Source organism: Lissotriton vulgaris, chromosome 2_1, assembly GCF_964263255.1.
Source record: "Lissotriton vulgaris chromosome 2_1, aLisVul1.2, whole genome shotgun sequence".
NCBI lineage: Eukaryota > Metazoa > Chordata > Amphibia > Caudata > Salamandridae > Lissotriton > Lissotriton vulgaris.
The window spans coordinates 738,030,503-738,048,949 of NC_141687.1; the positions used below are offsets into that span (position 1 = coordinate 738,030,503).

Genomic DNA, 18,447 nt, shown 5'->3' on the forward strand with positions numbered 1-18,447 from the left:
CATGGTTTCATTGAGTTCCGGGAAGTATGGATATTAGCATTGCTCCTTGGATTCAGTTCAGTTTAGTTCAGTAATTCTTTATTCGATGATTAAAAAACATCATAAAAGTACACGTATATACAAAGTTTAAAATAGAATGAAATTACATCTGAACAACATCTTGAATTACATATAAAATCTAGATAAAAAGTATATTCTTAGTGGTCCAGTAATTAGCCCTCTCCTCTTGTATTTCTTAACCTCACAGCAACCTTGATGAAATTCATAATACAGCAAAAGTGTCCATGGATCGTTTGCTCTTTGCAAAAAAATTAAAGCGGTTTTGGCGTGACAAAACTTCTCCTTTTTTAAATTTCCACCAAAAATTTACGCCTAGGATACTTATAAAAGGGGCACAAAAGTAAACAATTCTGTATAACACTGTATGCACCTACTGAGTTTTTGGTCATCTCCCCTTCTGCTCTACGTGTGGAAAACTGGTCAGACTACAATCTTTTCATCTTCAATTTGTCAGGGTGTGAGATTGTGCTGGGGTTAATGAAGAGATCCTTCCGATCTATACCCTCCAAAGTGACCTTAACAATCTTTATCCACGGCATTTGTAAACCTTTGTCCCTGTGCAGACAGTCACTCAGGATTTGTCTACTTAGGTCTGCCTCAGGGTTTACCCAGATATTTAAACATGCCATGATGGGTCTTAGCTTGACCTGGTCCTCAATGAAAGGTCTCCCCAGTTCGCTATGCACAATTACAGCTGGGGTACTCTGGGGGACTTTTAAGATCCTTCGCATATATTTATTTTCCTCCAGTTGCAATTGCTCAACGTTAACATAGCCCCACCCTTCTGATTGGTACGTGACTTTCGAGCAGCCTGTAGAACTATAAAGGTTCATGACCTGTTCCGGGGACCAGCGACCCAACCTTCGGCCAAAATTTGCTATGGCGCCATTTGAGGATATTAATTTTGTGCAGCGCTCCTCCACTAAGGATCTAAATTTTAGTGCTCTGTCAATTAGCAACCCCAGGTAGGAGAAAGACTGCACCTTTTCTAGTGTGTGATTCCCTATTATATATGAGAATTTCCTACAGGGTTTAGTTCCAGCCAACATCACAAAGGACTTGCTCAGGTTCACCAACAGATCCAAGGTGTCCATGAGTTTAACAAAACCATTGATTAAGCATTGCAGGCCCCTCAGAGTACGGGCTAGCAGGACTGCGTCATCCGCGTATAAAAGCACCGGAATATGACGCATTCCTACTCTTGGGCAGTCTATATTTAAAGCGATCAAGGCCTGCTCTAAGTTGTTAATATAAAGCGAGAATAAGAAGGGGGCAAGGATGCAACCCTGTCTCACTCTGCTAGTACAAGGAAATGGTTCTGTATTCCCCCCCTCCGTGTTATAGCGGACTTTGGCTGTCTTGTCCCTGTGCAACTCTCTAAGGATGTTGATCAGACCTGGGTCAATTCCCATATCCCTCATCAGAACCCATAGCTTTTTCCTATTAACATGGTTGAATACAGCTGCTAGGTCCATGAACCCCAGATACATGGCTTCATTGCTGGCTTTAGTGTATTTTGCAAACTAGCAAATAAAGATTGAGGCATTGGTCACTTGTGGACCTCCCTGTTCTAAAGCCATACTGAATATCCGTAATTATGTGGTGATCTTCTGTCCATTCCATGAGCCGCTGCAAGATTACCCTACCCAAGATTTTGGCTGAGACATCAATCAGGGAGATTGGTCTATAACATTGGGGGTTATCCCTAATGCCCTTCTTAAAGATGGGAACAATAACTTCAGTAGACCAGGAGCCAGGTAGACCATACTTGACGGCTGCATTTAACACTCTTGTAAGAATGGGGGCCGAGAAATCTATGTTACTCAGGTACAGGTCGGGTGGTGAGACATCAGGGCCTGGGGCTTTATTACGTTTGAGGCCCTGGATTCCCTCCGTTATTTCTACTGGAGAAAACTCAATAACTGGACCCTGTAGGTCAACCCACCCCCTCTCCAGATCTATGTCCTGATTGTGATTGTATAATCCCTCAAAATGTGATACCCACTGTTCTGGTAAAATGTTCGTCCCAATCCCAGGGGTATTACTATCCTGAAAACATGGATTATTAACAATCCTCCAAAATTGAGTCATATCCCTTCTTTCTCCAGCCTCCCTTAAGTCTGCCCATGCTTCAGTTTGAAGAGTGAGCTTTCTTTGGTTCAGTGCATTTTTATATGTCCGTCTACACTGGACTGTTCTTGAACTATCCCTGGGATTAGATTTTAAACTAAGTTTTAGTTCTCTCAGGGCTCGCAAACACTTACTATCGAACCATCTTGGCTGCATACTTTTTCTCATGGGGGCTTGTGTCTTCAATAGACCATCTACCAGTTTAGTCACTGACCTAAATGTTGTGACCAAGTTGCTCCCCTCTATCGTGGGATCTAGGCATTCATCAAACTGTACTTTCCCTTTTACCATTAATTCTTTAAAGAATGCCTCAGCATCAATTTTCGACCATCTAAGCCGCCTTCCCTGATCAGTTACCCTCACCTCACTAACCACCTGTGGGCATATCTTGGGTCGGCCCCGCTGTATAAGTTTTAAGGTTAGGGAGTATGGTGGCTGAATGCGCTCCAGTCAATCCCCACTGAGCTAATCCAATTTTTTGCCTGCCTGGATGCCAAAATATAATCTTTGTAAGAAGAGCATCCTCTCCCTTTAAAAGTTGGGATAAGGGACCCATCTTCCTGCAGGCGAACCAGATCAATAGTGTGTACCAGATCATGGGTCTTTAGGAGATTACTAAGGGCTGTTCCCTCTGGAGAATGTTCAAAATGTGGGCCCTTCTCAATGGGACAATAGAACAATGAGACCAATCTGCATTCAAGGGGAACAGGGTTGGACACAAATGTCAGTTAAAATCACCCATAATTAATATGGTGGTTTCTAAGGCTCCTTTTCTGTGGGCTAGCTCCTGATGGAGTCTATAGTCTAGTTCCTGTAATGTAGGATTATTTCATTTAGTGGTACTTACATTATATAAGTAAAACAAGGTCAGCTTTAGTCCAGGACTGGTGAACCCTAACGACTGTATGGTGTGTGATGACCAAGATGGACTGGTCCACACTCCTTCCAGGTTTAGGTCTACATAAAATGATAAACCTCAAATCGCTCTTCCTGATCTGGCTTTTTGAGCGGGCACCAAAAAACATTTGTACCCTGCCATGTGGAGGGGGTTACTATCAACCGCCCAGGTCTCTTGTAGGCTAATTATCTGAAACCCGCTAATCCATTCATTGTTATCAAATTTTCCTGCCAAGCCCACTATATTCCAGGATAATATCTTTAGCTCCCCCTCTACTTGCAGTTCCCTATCAAGTTTTTCTGACTCTCTGGCTTTGGACCCTCGGCCCTTTCTCAGGCCTTGTAGGGGTAAATTGTACCCCAGGTCTCTCTGTTGGTAACAGGGCTGGTACCACCCTCAACTTCTCTTCGAGGTTACTACCTATTAGAGAGCTGGGTTGATTTTCAGGCTCCTGGTAAATCTCCATATTGGAGCTTAGCAATGCGTGAGACGCTTTACTTACAGGCAATTGTGATGAAACAACTATTTTAAACACCCTCAACACTCGTCCTGTCAATTCCTGTAAGTTAAATTTGTCACCCTCCCTCCTGATTGACTCATCTAATTGGCCCGATGATATTCTTAGTCAATCATTATCTTATAGGGACATCAGGGGGCTAAATCTATTGGCCCAGTTGGAAAGATCCTGTTCTTTTACCAGAGCATCGTCCATAACATAGCTTCGAGCCCCGTTAACATTTTGGCCCATCCCCATTCTCCCCGAATAAAACTTTGGATCATGGGGGCACATTGCATGGGATAAAAATATCCCAGTGGCAACGTTCTTATACTACTTGCTGGTTGAAAAGTGCCACTATTTAATATGTGCTCCACCAATCTAATGTCCCTGAAATTCTAATGCAATTGCCCACCAGATCTTTGCTTTTCCTGCCTAACCAGTCTACCCTTCTGACATGCAAGATTTCTCCACTTTTGTTATCCGCTAGTGGCCTGTTCTGATTCAGCCAGTAAATTGTCTTGTTTTTAAGTTCAGATTATGACTCTTTCTGGTCTGGCTTCAATTCTGGGACCCTCCAAGTACCACTACATAGGGGCTTGCTTCGGGCGGTAGATGCTCCTTGGATTCAATTCTCCAGGTTAGTTCAACCATGACAATATCAATGCTCGCTAATTGACTGGCAGCGTTGACCAATCAAACATCCCAGCAGACCTTATACAAGGAAACAGCTTCCACTGTCTAGAAAACATAAAAGGCCTCATGATAGCCTTTTGGTATCCGCTGGCATAGTCTCTTCTGATATTACACTACTCACAGAGCATGTTCAGCATGTGTTTCACCGGGTGAGGGGCAACATCTGTTGTTGATCATGCATCAGATGTTTGCATGGCTGAATGGCATGGAATGCTTTATGGGCACAGTAGGGCTGAGCTATATACAGAATTTCATTTCATTTCAAGCTTTGTTCGGCATCAATGCTATAAAAGCCATCAACACAATAACACAAAAATTGCATAGCAACTAGGTCTCCCATTTGGGGACCTTATAAGTCTTTCGCCAGAGCTATTGGCTTTTGCCAATGTCTTTAGGCTATGTTGTAGAGCAGTGTGGCTGCTGTGCAGCATGTAAAAAGTTATAATAAAAAAGTCTTATAAGCAATTTTGTTACCTTATATATAACCAAGAAGACATTATTTACAACTGAACGACCCTATTTAAAAAACAATTTACATCTAAAATATCTTCTAGTTTTGTATGTCCTTTTAATGCTGGCAACTTCTTCCTGCTTTTTCTAATGCTGCTTTTTTATAGTGTTTTTTTGTTATGGAGGAAAGAAACAATGGTAGGGAGGAGGTTGGGATATAGTACATGAATTACAACACCTGCAGCGGACAGACACAAGGGGAGAATCAAAAGCTACCAGATTCTGAAGGCAGACTGAGGTGGTGTGGAGTGATAATGAGGTGGTGGTGCGGAGGTGATGCCCAGGTGGTGCTGAATGATACTCAGGTGGTGCTGAGTCATGCTGAGGTGGTGCTAGTGGTGGCTTGCTTGTGCAAAGGTGATGCTGAGTTATGCTGTGGTGCTAAGTCAGTTGTCCCTAGACAAGGATTAATGAGAGCAAACAATACATATAGACCCAATCAGTACTATATTTTACAGCTGTCCAGACATGTGTTTTTAATATATAGCTGCTTAAATATACACAAAATTCAGCAAGAAATAAATAAAGTGGGACACAAACCTGTATCCAACTTAGTGGGAAGAACGTACAACATGAAACAACAAGCATTGGCATAGCCAATATGTCTCGCTTTTGGGACCTTATAAGTATTTCGCTTTGCAGCACAATATCCTTGATGCAACAACATCACCTGTGCTACACGTACAACACCAAGGACACAGAATGGGTGAAGGAATGAGTGGGGATGGAGTTTGTTAGTATGATGGGGGGAAAGGGGATGAGTGGATCTCAGTGGGAGAGAAATGGGGAAGAAAAAGGGTAAGAAGCAGGTGTGATCGATGTATTAGTGAGGTTGAGTTATTTACAATGTTTTGCATTTATGGAAAGTTATGTTACATACCTGTTGTAATAAAAGTGACCATTTCTGCTTACAAAGTAATAGTGGTATGGGATTTATTGAGCTACGAATATTGCTGCCTCATGATCATTAAATGTTAAACACGAGAAAAAGGGGTACTGCACCTGTGCCAGCAGATAAGCATCGCTCAGTTGCTCCATTGTGGTGGCAGTACAATACAAAAAATAAGTAGTGGTAAATATAAAGTATTTAAAAATGGGTTTACATGTTAAGTATTAACATAAAACGTTTGGGCCTTGTCCATAAAAACAACCACCAACAGTTACAGAGTAACCGTTCAAGGATGCAAAACAGACAATCAGATCAAATTCAAGAAGCAATGCATGCAGTAGGGCAGTGTCAAAATGTCAGCAAGGGTGATGAAATCACTTGTAGGCGCCAGGTTGTCACTGGCGGTGACATCATCAGAACTACCTTTAAACACAATCGGGATAAAATGATCGGCAACCTGCTGTTTCAGAAAATAAGTAAGCATGGGTGAATTTTGTGAATTCGCAATCCGTGAATTTGCGGATTTGCGAATTCGCAATCCGCAAAATTCCCGAATTCACGCGAATTTGCGGATTTTTTTATTTTTACGAGTTCGCGGGTGTTCGCGGGGCACTTTGCGTGTTCGCGGGTGTTCGCGAGGCGCTTTGCGTTTTCACTGGGTTTTTTTTTTTTGCTGGTTAATCACTGCCACCCTCTTGTTTTTTATGCCCATCTGCCCTTTGTACCACTCGTTTTTGTGCCCTTCTGCCCTCTGCCCCACTCATTTTTTGTCCCCTTCTGTCCCACTTTTGTGCCCTTCTGCCCTCAGCCCCACTTAAAATGGCGCCGGCAAGCTGCCAGCGCCATTCTAAAATAGCTGCAAATAGCTTCAACAGGAAGCACTAATAGATAAAGTAAAGCAGGTGTTGGAGTTGAAGGTCAAATTAAGTTACACAATATATCACCCCAAGTTTGGGGTGATTAATGATTGTGTAACTGAATTTGAGCAGCACCTGTTTTACTTTATCTATTCGAGCTTCCTGTTGAAGATGACTTTTGTAACTATTTTAGAATGGCTCTGGCAGCTTGCCGGCGCCATTCTGAAAGAGTTACAAAAGTCAGCTTGAACTTTTGACCCAATCCGTTCCGCTCGCGGATTTCGCGGGAAATTTGCGAATCTCGCGGATTGTAAATTTACCGAAAATCCGCAAAATCCGCGAGCGGAACGGATTTTCTGCCCATGCTTAAAAATATGTATAACCTTGGGAGACCGACGCAAGTACTTATCACTTGGAAGAGTAAATCGAGTACGTGAAAGGTAAAGAAACAACCTAAATGGCTTTACCTCGAGTAATTAACTTTCAGTGAAAGCACCCCCTTCGCCGACCCCAAAATTACTGCATGGAACAATGTTTGCTGGTAGGTAATAAATGAAATAACCAAGCAATTGAGCATATCACAAAATAAGGGAAACTGTAAGGGAAACATAATGTAAGGCTGTGCTGAAATTCTGAAGTAGCGTGTCGTGGTAGGAGGAGCTCCAGCCTCTGCTCAGCCTCCGGCACGAGGCCAGACTGTCATGGAAACCTGTTGTCAAAAATCTCGTTTCCAACCGACTTCCCTTCCCTCCTTCCACCCCACCAATAACAAACTTTGTAGCCAATCAAATCCCCTTGATCCGGCGTCTTAGGAACTAGCAAATGTAACTGTTCTATGAGGAAGTGTAGCAAAGTTTGAGAAGTCGCTAAACAATGAAATGTTTACCCGCAGAAATCTTTTGTTGGGATCTGAAACCCAACACCATGAGCAGATTTTGAATGGCGCACCGCAGAGCCTCATCCCAATAAAAACGCTTGTTGAGGTGTAAGAACTGTCACACAATTCCAGCCTCCTCCCGATCCAAACACAAAAAACGCATTAAATACATAACTTTTACATTTTAAAAGATGTGCTCTGACTGCTGGGGGTGGGAGCACACCTACTGGTCTCCCTGTAAAAGGGATCTGTGTGATCCTATTGAAATGTAAACCTGGAAACAGGGCAAAAATGGAAGGTCCTTCTGACTAATTAAAAAGCAAATGGCTTGGCTCAAAGGGGGAGGGGTCTTTGGGGCAGGAGTACGTGTTAACTTCAGACCTGATGGTGAGTGGCAGCCCCTGCTGTGTGCAAATGGCAGCTGGGAGCAGCCCGCCCTGTCAGTCAGCAGAGCGCACCCTAAAAAAAAGCCCACAACAAAAACACATCACGGGACAGGAGACCTTCGGGAATCCCCGATTCTAGTGCTGCACCCACCACATACGGCCCCTACATCAGGAGGGAGGGAGGCTGATTCTGGAAGGCAGGAGTGTGGAAGGGTGGTAGGGAGACTGAACGATCACGGAAGGCAGAGACATAAAAATCACAGTATAGTACAGTTCGATGCAGTGCAGTCGGAAGCAGTATTGAGAGAAGAAGGCAAAAAGGCTTTGGGCACGGAAGGTACCAGAGAGGGTGCATGACGAGAGAGGCGGGGCATCATCGCAACTAGGACAGCAAAGAGGGAGCATAAGAGAAAGGCAGGGTTTCAAGAATAACGAAGTGGGTAAAAGGAGAAGCAAGTACCATGGAGGGTGGTAGGAGTAGAGCTGAGGGAGGAAGGGGCAGCCATAAGAGAAAGGCTGATGCACCTAGGAAGCAGACAGAGTGAGCACGGGAGAGGAAGGTAGGGACACAGAGAGTGGCTGGTATGGACTTGTGGTAGGAAGGTAGGATTGGAGAATGGCAAGGAGGAAGTGTAAGAGAAGGCAAGGGAGCAAGAAGTAAACAAGTGGGAGTGCACACGCGCACGCTAAGCAGCAAACGGAAATTTAAAAAAGCACGCGAGTGGTGCACGCTCATTAGTGATCGCGCTGGAAGGGAGGCAGATGGCGGCTGCGCGCAAAAGCACGCAAGTCGTGCACACGCATTAGTAATCGCGCTAGAAGGCAGGCAGATGGCGGCTGCGCGTGTGCACGCATGCGTAACTGCAAGCTTGAGGCCAGCGAAGTCTGGCAGCACTTTGAAAACCCCAATACTAAATGTCATGCAGCGCATGTGCTGGCTCAGGCAAGACCTTAAAAAATGGTCAGGCAGAGTAAATTGTTTGTATGAGACACATTTTGGTAGGACATACAAATTATAGCAGAGACACCATTACACATAATAACTATTTAATAAAGAGGTGTACTTGCCGTTCAAGATGTCGACGGCGTTTTGATTCCTACAAAAGATATAGGATCATCATCAGGACATTAACAATGATATGCATGTATGCATTTTGCCAGTAATAAATTAAATCGTAGGCACAGCTCAATTTTTCACCAGAAAATCCAGAAAATGTAGAAGAATAAGATGAATTTACCCAATAATACTGAAACAGGTAAGGAGAAGTAAATGAAAGACAGACAGATCTTGGCGAGATGTTTTCAACTTCAACTGGGTCCTCAAGAGATAAGAAGGGAGTTAATTGGATCAAAAGCAGCCACCAACACATTCAAAAACAAAGTCACTAGACAACTCTGCAAATTGAAAATGGCATGCGCTGTGACCTGCAGGACAAGTTTCAAACCTGGCAAGGCCATCTCAAACCCCTCTCCTTTCAAAGTCAATATGCCAGATGCCCAAAATTAGAACTAGCCCCCATAGACCAAAATATATAGCAGAGCCATCAAGCAAACAATCAAGCAATTTGTACTGCTAGACTACCAGAGTATGTAGCAAATGTAGAACAAACGAATGACTTCAAGCTTTTTGAATGCCTGATTCTTGTGCGAGAACACGATTCATATTGCACCAGTTCCCCACAACAGAAATCGTTGATGGTTGTAGACAGTTTATTTTTCAGCTGAGAACACACTTCATATTGCTACAGTTCCCCACAATGGAAACACATTGATATTTAGAAAACCCATGATGGAGAACTAGCATTATACCTTTTTGATGTAGTATGAATAATTAACAAGTTAATTATTATAGAGTCCACAGCTTAAGGTCTATAGATGTGCTCAAATCACCATTCTTCCCTTATATCATTCTAAAAATCAAAAGAAAAACTGCTTTAATTAAGCACATTTTTCTAAAAGCTGCTGAGGGCAAAAGGCTCATAGGAAGTAACTAGAATAAAATCAATGTTTTCTGGAGATTGCCAACAGATGTTGATTATTACACTTAAAGGTTCCAGCATGCTTGTTGAAGTCAGCATCCTCTGGTTTCGTGCTTTGAAAGCAGAATGTTCTGTCTGCTGGAGGTATTCAAAGTGTCCAAACCCTTATGTGATGTTCCAAATATTAGAACCAATTGTTAAAGCAAATGTACACATGGTCGCCGGACAGCATATCCATTCAAATGAATCTACCACATCAGCTTATCACCACAAATAAAAGCTAATATGGATTTGCTAGCCTCTGCAAATGTCAAACTGCACATTCGGCACACAGCACTAGTATTTGTACACATTCATATCAATCTGAAGCACTATTTCCTATGCGCTATGGCCTGGGCGATTTCTAACAATGAATCACTTCTAATGAACAGCGGGGACTAGGACAATCAAGAGAGTACAAGTTAACAGCTACGCCAGCAATACATCTTATAATTCTGAATACCTTTTTTGAATTGCTGATCAGCTGTATCTTGAACAAAAAAGTCTCTGTATGTACCAACAGTTTTTGTGCATTAACTTTAATGTCAGTGATTGGAATACCCCATTTTAGGGAGGAAATTAGGAAAGTGTCTGATTAAAATATATACTTAAAAATCCCTACAAATTATAGAAGTAAACAGTTTTAATTACATTTCAAGTCATGATCATCCTCTGAAAAAAAGCTGAAAATCAAAGGAGAACCTTTAAACCCTCCTCTGCACAAACAGCCACAACAGCAGCTTATTCCTTGCAGAAGTTGCAATGTAACGTCTAAAATGAGCCCTTTCTAAATGCATTGTTCAGCATGATACAAACGGTGGTCGATTCCTTGTTTAGAACATGCTCCCCTCTGCCCCTGCATTACAAGAAGGAACAGTCTGAATGTTGCATCCACCCAGCCAGTGAGGGGAACTGAAAGGAGTAGGTCAGTGGTTGTAGCCCTGAATTGGGATGAAAAAATTGTATAACGCGAAGAGCACAACAATATGTGTTGTTGGATATGAATTAGAGTGAAAGCAGTTGATGCTCGTTATGTTGGTGTCAAGCCCTCCGACCTGAGGGGGTAGGCATCTGGGTATTATTACTGTGGCCAGTACACGTCGATCTATGTAGATCGAATGTTGAAAGCGATGGTCCTGATAGTGGTTGAATGCACGTGTGCGTCCGCTACGAGTGAGAGGTTGAACATTTATAAAGCAAAATGTTTGACGGTAGCCATATATGGGTGCTCAATATGGGGGTACAGTGCAACAGACTGTCTACAAGTCACTGAAAATAAATTTATGAGAACTATTTTATCAGTGCCACAGTCTACCCCATCTTATACGATACACTCAGAGCTAGGGGCCGGTTTTATTACAGACGCGATAAGAGTGGCCCCCTTAATATCCTGGTTGAAGACCTGGCTGAATGATGAACTCTCTTTGAATCATGTCATTATTAAAGATTGCCTCTCATTAGACAATGTAAATAAAATTAAGTGGTTATCTTATGTTATATATTGGTTTTACAAATTAGGGAGACCTGAGCTCTTTCTCTCACCTGACAAAATAACTTGCAAGGACATAGCACTAATAAAGGGGGCTATGTTACAAATACTGATACTAAACAGAGAGGAAGTTGAGCTTAGAAAACCCACTGTAAGGGCCAACCTTATTGCTGCTAATCCCCCAGGACCTGAACTCTACCTTGTTTTAGTTAATCGTTCTTTCCACAGGTTTCTTCTAACACGTTTTCGTTTTAATATGATCCACTTGAACTTAGGTCACTTTTCTGAATGGAGTAGTCCTGAACAGGCACCACCGTGTTCCTGTGATAATTTTTCGACGCAGGACACAATGCATTTTTTGATGTTTTGTGGTCATTACACGGTAATAAGGACCAAGTTTCTTGTTCATATCCTTAAGGAGGCAGGGTTCCTTCAAGTCAAGCCCGCTCTCCTATATCTACAATTACTTAACAGCCCCAGGATCATTTTCCTTGTTGCCAGCTATTTGGTGGGTGTTGTTAGGGTCAGGAACAAGAAAATGATGAATTGTAAGTGATTGAATTTTTATAAAGTTGGACTTTCTGCACTGTATGTATTGGTATTTTAATAGAGTAATGTAATATGGCAGTTCTATTTATGTAAAATGATTCTTTTTAACAATTTTGTGAAATCTGTGGGATATTTTTTAAATATATGAATTGTAATTGTTTTTAATGTGTATTTGATTGTATAGTATGCTTCACCGTCTTTTTATGATATTGAATTATCGAAATAAAGTATTTTGACTGACTGACTGACACATGAGTCTGTCTACCCTGTATAATGGTCATTATACTACTATGTGCTTTTATTTTGACCAACGATGGAGCATCGCAGGGGCTAGCTGTCAAAAAGGAGACTGCATTATTCAGATATAGCAAAAACAGGGTGGAAGTCACCACACAGTCCTGACAAAAGCCTTACAAATCGGAATGGGGTCTGAGAGCTGATCCTTATTGCCCCAATTTACTCTAGCATAGTTGTCCTTGTATAAGTGGACAAGAATAGAAAGAATGTTTAAGGGCATCCCCATGTCCCCTAGCACTGCCACAGCTTTTGACAGGGTACAAGATCGAAGACAGATCTCAGATCGACAAAGGGCATGTGTAAATAGATCCCTGATGAATAAAACCGTCTTCAAATAGTGTCAAAAAGCGAAAAACTTGATCTATGGTGTTCATTTTCTCTTTAGTTCCCACTTGCAGCGTGGAAAGTATGTTATTATCCTCAATCTAGTTGTGTATTTTCCCCAATATCACCTGGCAGACACTTTTTCAATGGTGTTAATTAGACTTACCGGTCTAGAGTTTGTGGGCAAACTTATATCTTCTTTTTATATATTGGAACAACCTCAGCTCCTTTCCAGGAATCCGGGATGGGGGCAAACACCTTGCAATTGCATTTGACAGTGCTAATATATAGTTTGACCAGTTAGCCTTGTCACTGCATCAGGTCCAGGAGCTTTGCCACATAGATTGGCATCTAGGGCAATTTTACCCTGGCAATTTTAACCTCGCTTACGTCAATTACTAGATCATCTGGTGGAAGCTCATGATTCATTAAGGCAAGACAATTGACGTATTGCAAGTTGTTAGAATATAATGCCTTAAAATTGTTGTACTATGCAAGTAGAGGGATGTGATTTGCTGGCTGCTCTGTTACCCATGTGCCTCCCATGACACCAAGGCCCAAAACTTGCAAGATCTTTGGCCCAGATGTAGGTAAATCTGATTTACCGACGCTAGAATACCGAATTTTACCGATTCGGTATTCTAGATTCGGTAAATCAGATGTAGGTAAAAATTCGGTAATTTTTACCGAATCTGTATGATTCGGTAATAACCTAATCGGTATTTACCAATTCGGTAATTAACATTGATTCCTACAGACCCATAGAAACCAATGTCAATTACTGAATCGGTAAATACTGATTCGGTAATATTACCGATTTTGCAAGGGTGACAGGGTGTCACTTTGACACCCTGTTGCACCCCTGATTTTGCCTTGTGTGCCATGTGACACACAAACAGGCCCTTAGGGCATGTCTGTGTGCCACATGGCACAGGTTCTACATGCACAGATGTGCATGTATACTGGAATTCGTTATTTACCATGTAATAGTGGAGAAGTGTGGCTCACTGGTTAGAGCAGGCAGACCCTGAAGGCAGACCCTGAAGCAGAGGTCAGACCCGGGACCAGGGTTCGATTCCCGACGCGGCAGGGTGTTGAGCTCAAATGTCCACGGACTTGATAATTCTCGCTTCGGTGCCTGACTTAATCACGGGTTCACACTCTGCAACTCTGGGCATTAAGCTTGCTTAATCTCCACAACGGCCCCCCGCGGCGGGATGCCTGGCTTTCACCTTGGGGATGCCCTGTAGGGGCTATCTCACAGGGAAAAACCAGGACGGGTTCCCAAGGCAAGCGCGGAGATACCCCTTCGGGGGTTGATTCTGGCGCTATATAAGAAATGTAATAATAATAATAATAATAGTATTACATGGTAAATAACGAATCGGGAATGGCCTGTGGCACTGTTTTCAGTGCCACCTACATCTGTATTTACCGATTCGGTAAATTTACCGATTCGGTATTTTACCGAATCGGTAAATTTACCGAATCTGTAAATATACCGATTCTGTAAATTAAGCCTACCTACATGTCAAACCACAAATACCGGTTGTTAACGGCCGAAATCGTCCGTTACCGACCGGTAATTGGCAACCTACATCGGGCCCCAAGTCAGTACAAGCACTAAGCATATCACTCCATCTCTTTTTATCCCAGACCCTCTTTGCTCTCTGTAATGCCTGCTTATATTCTTTCCTTTTATCTTTTATCTGCTCCATGAATTTACATCTAATGGCCAGTGCTAACAACCTTTTAGCCTGCCTGCATTCTTTATTAAACCATGTATGAGTTTTGTAGTTCTAGTGATGTTTACCATATGGTTGGGAATAGGTGGCTATAAAATGGTGCTCTTAGCAGACAAAGAAGCATGAATGTACACTTGTAGCTTCATCGGTGTTTGTAGTTTGGGTCAGCAGTGCTTCAAGGTTAGCGGTGGCACTTGTGAGATCTTGTGTCATTGTGCGCAGAGTGCCAGGACGAGCTGCTAGGTGGTGCCAATTGAGTATGCGCTTGTTGTTAGATAGCTGGAGGTCCGTGGTCGAAGTTTGAGAAACGGAAACCATTGGATTAAATATGGAGGTAGAGTGAATTATAGTCACTCTCAACCCTTGACTTTACTACAATGTTCCTCACTTTATACCTGAGTGTAATATAATTCAATCTTATTCGATGTGACTCGCGTGATTAGGTTTATTATATGTGAAAGCCAATCTGCTCTCAGATTTAGTTCTACCATTAGTGGCCCTTAATCCGTATTCTAATGACATGGCTTGTTAATTGCAATGCCGCTTGAGTCTACACAGAATTTTAGATGCAGGATCCTATTTTCTAACGTGCTAGCTTATCTTGTGACTCAGTACATGGGCAAAGCAGATAAACATTACCTTCGCTGGCATTAGGTAAGGTATTGGATATGTCACAGATAGCCGTGGCTCCTTTCTCTTCAGAGTTAGAGAATACTCATAAAACTATGATTTATTACGAATCCCTTTGCTTGTGGTACCTCTCTTGTAAAAACTGTACACAGAGAGGCTGCTGGTTCGCGAATGTCTGAGTCTGCAGCTTCTCCTGCATGACTGAGTGACGGTGTCTGCCGGCAAAAGGGTATGCATTCTTTGTGAAAATAATAGTATTGGTGATTGATGACATGTCCCTATGTCATGTAAAAGCAATACTTAATTTATCTATAAGCCACCTTAAGATAACTTACTCACGATAGCTGGAGAGCGACCTATCATTGCTTGTGTTGCACGCATACCAAAATAATGTCAATTCCAAATTATTTTTAAATGTTAAGGTCTCCAATTGATGCACTCTTGTATACTTTTTGTGATACCAATTGTTTCAACTAAATTTCATAGATATCATGGTATAACTTGACTACTGGGTTGAGTGGTGGACCTTGGCTTCCTATTTTAGGAAAAGAAACAATTGATGGACGGAATGCTGGACAATGCAACATTTTCACCCCGGTCACAAGGATCTGGGTTTAATCCATCATTCTTTTGCTCACCACACCACCCCAGTTTGGACCCAACCATATGCAAATTAGTCTTGACCCTGTTTCTTGTGGGAACAGTCCTGCCCAAAATGCCAAGCCAGGTCTTCCGTAGACCAGAAACAAGCATCCTGGGACCAGTTTCAGGCCATCACCCTTCATCAGCCAGGCTAGCATGAATCCAGTGGTGTAGTGAGTACGGGACCCACGTTTGAGCATGCCCTTTACACTTAGGGCGACATATGCAAAAGAAACAATTGATGGGCGGAATGCTGGACAATGCAAACATCCACCCTCAGCCATAACGATCTGGGTTTTATCCATCATTCTTTTGCCACTGGAGTCAACCTATTCTGTCTGAAGAGGGGTGAAACCGCGAAACCGGTCCTAGGATGCTTGTTTCCAGTCCAGGGAGGACCTGTCTTGGCAGTTCAGGCTGGACTGTTCCCATGAGGCACAAGGTCAAGACTGATTTACATACGGCTGGGTCCAAACTGGACTGGCATGGTGAGCAAAAAATCGATGGGTTTAGGCACAGATCTCTGTACTGGGGTGAATGCATGACATTGTTCTGAGTTTGTCCATCAACTGTTGTTTTTGCATTTCCTATTTTAGGGTGCAGCATGTTTGTGCTATACAAACCTTTCTTAATTCATTTGTTTTTGAATTGGTGAAATAGTGTGGACCTATTTCCAGGGAACAGCAAAGAGCTTTATATGGAGGTGGTTTTATTATAGCAAGTAGTTTATCATCCAATGGGTGGTTTGCTTAGAGCAGTAGGGCATCTGGAGTGTGGTTGAGACGAGCTTTTAGAAATGACTGAATAGAAGGGAGGTAGGAACATGTTATTGGGACACTACTAGTGCCATTTAGTACACAAATATTTGTTGATACCTAAATTTTACCGATAAACTACATTTGTCAATTCCAATAATCCATATCATCATTCATGACAGTTTGCTGAAGTATTTTCTTAAGAATTAGCCATGCCTCCACCAATTAAATATATTTTACCTGAAGAAATATCAAGTGGACTTATAGCATAATATTTGCCCGCTAATAATAAGAGTCCATTACAATTTCGTTTGTTTATAATTTGCTCATAATTGCCTGTGGAATGCAATATCTTAAGTGACCATATACAGAGATTCAAATGTTATTTGAGTCAAAGTTTTGATTTCTTATTGGTAATCTCTAATATTGAGAGCCCGATCTTCCTTGCCCTGCTCTCGCTTCCCTCCTCACATTGGCTCTGCTTCCAATTTCTTTCCATGCTATTTACAGGATATGCTGTTGTTACAAGGAGGAATCCATGATTGTAGGCGGAGGGGCAAAGTAAAACATATTTAAAGGGCGCAAGTACAGTTAGGACCCACTTCACTGGTGAAGACTAGGGCGAGGAAGTGTAAAAGGTAGCAATGCATATTTAACTAAAATGGTAACTCTTCTTTATTACGTTGTTTGTGCTTACGAGGTGCTGAAAAAATTATCTGCAACCCCTGATATTTTTTTCAGGAAGGAACTAAGTAGAAATACTCCAGAACATGTTTTAAGAATCTGGTCAAAACTTTTCAAGCTTCAAGCACGATTTTTCACCCTCGATACCCTAGTAAAGCATGTGCTTGTAAACATGTAAAATATAAAAAAGCTAATAACTAAAAAATATATAAAATATATGCTCTCAGGTTGCCTTGCCTATCATATGGAATATGTCGCTAATGCCCATTGGAATCATAGTGATAGCTAAGAATAAAGCTTGCATGCCATATTTTATTTGCTGTTGTTTTGTCAAGTGTCTTTGCTTAATTTATTAAACTGTAAGCTGAATTCCTAGGATATATGAGCAGTAAAATAATTGCAATCTTTTTAGTGTGACAAGTCAACCCCTAGAAAGGTGCTTGAAATACCTTTTGTTTATTCTTAGTATGCAAGAAATTTCACAGAAGCAGTTAATGGAAGATTGGTAAAAAAAGATATTTTATCAAGCTATCTCTGATTTTTAGGTCGAGCCTGGGCAGCGCATGCGCTGCTCTGCACGGCATACTTTATTCAGGTATAGACTTGAAGCTCCGCCCATTGTCCGCCCATCTTTTCAATTGGCTCCTGTTACTGTCCTTTCTAAATTGTTGCTTTTGATTCATGAATAAGCTTGGTGGTTCCTCCTTAGTATCGCCTTTTCTACATTTGTAACCTTCTATGAGGACTGGCTATTTTACTAGTGTTGTTACTCCGTATATTTTATTTAGTCTATGAGCACAATTTTCCTAAATGATTTTCTCCTTTTCCACCCATGACATGCTTTCCTACAACACAGCAGGGCGCCCGCTTTTATATTTTTATTAGTTATGGTGGCTACGTCATAGTTACAAAATGCAAGGCTCACCCTACTTGCACCTTTTCATCAACATTATTAATTTTTCTTAGCCAGTGTGGTCCATTTTAGCTATAGCAGCCGCACGGCTTTCCTTATTTTCTTTGCCAGCGTGGTCCGCTTTAACTGTAGCAGCCGCGCTCCTTTCTTTATTTTCTTTGCCACCGCAGTCTGCTGTAAATATAGCGGCCACCATTGGGAGAGCTTTGGAAATGCGAGCTTGGTGTGTACCATTGGAATGCCAAATTTCTAACAGGAAGCATTCATTTAAATTAGTGACGTTTTTTTTGTGAACGCGCCCCATGCCGTGCTTTCACGTTAATGGTGGCCGTGCCCCTTTCTTTAGATGCGACCCGTCGTATTCACTTTGTTGACGCCGCATCACCTGTTAACACATGGGCCTCCCCAACTGCCGCATTTTCCTCCCCCTCTCCCTCCCTTTTAGTGTACTTTGAATGACGTTGCGCATTTGCGAGCTTTTGAGCTATTGCCATTATAAATACCAATGCCTTTTATATATGTGTTGGTTTTCAAAACACATAAATAAAAGGCATTGTCATTTACAATGCCTATAGCTCAAACTCTAACAAAGGCGAGACCTA

The 18,447-nt window shown here is 42.0% G+C and overlaps 1 protein-coding gene across 1 annotated transcript in view; it reads left to right on the forward strand.

Annotated features, from left to right (window-relative positions):
- INSC (INSC spindle orientation adaptor protein) overlaps nucleotides 1-18,447 on the forward strand; it is a 1,175,511-nt gene that overhangs the window by 990,866 nt on the left and 166,198 nt on the right. The window lies entirely within an intron of this gene.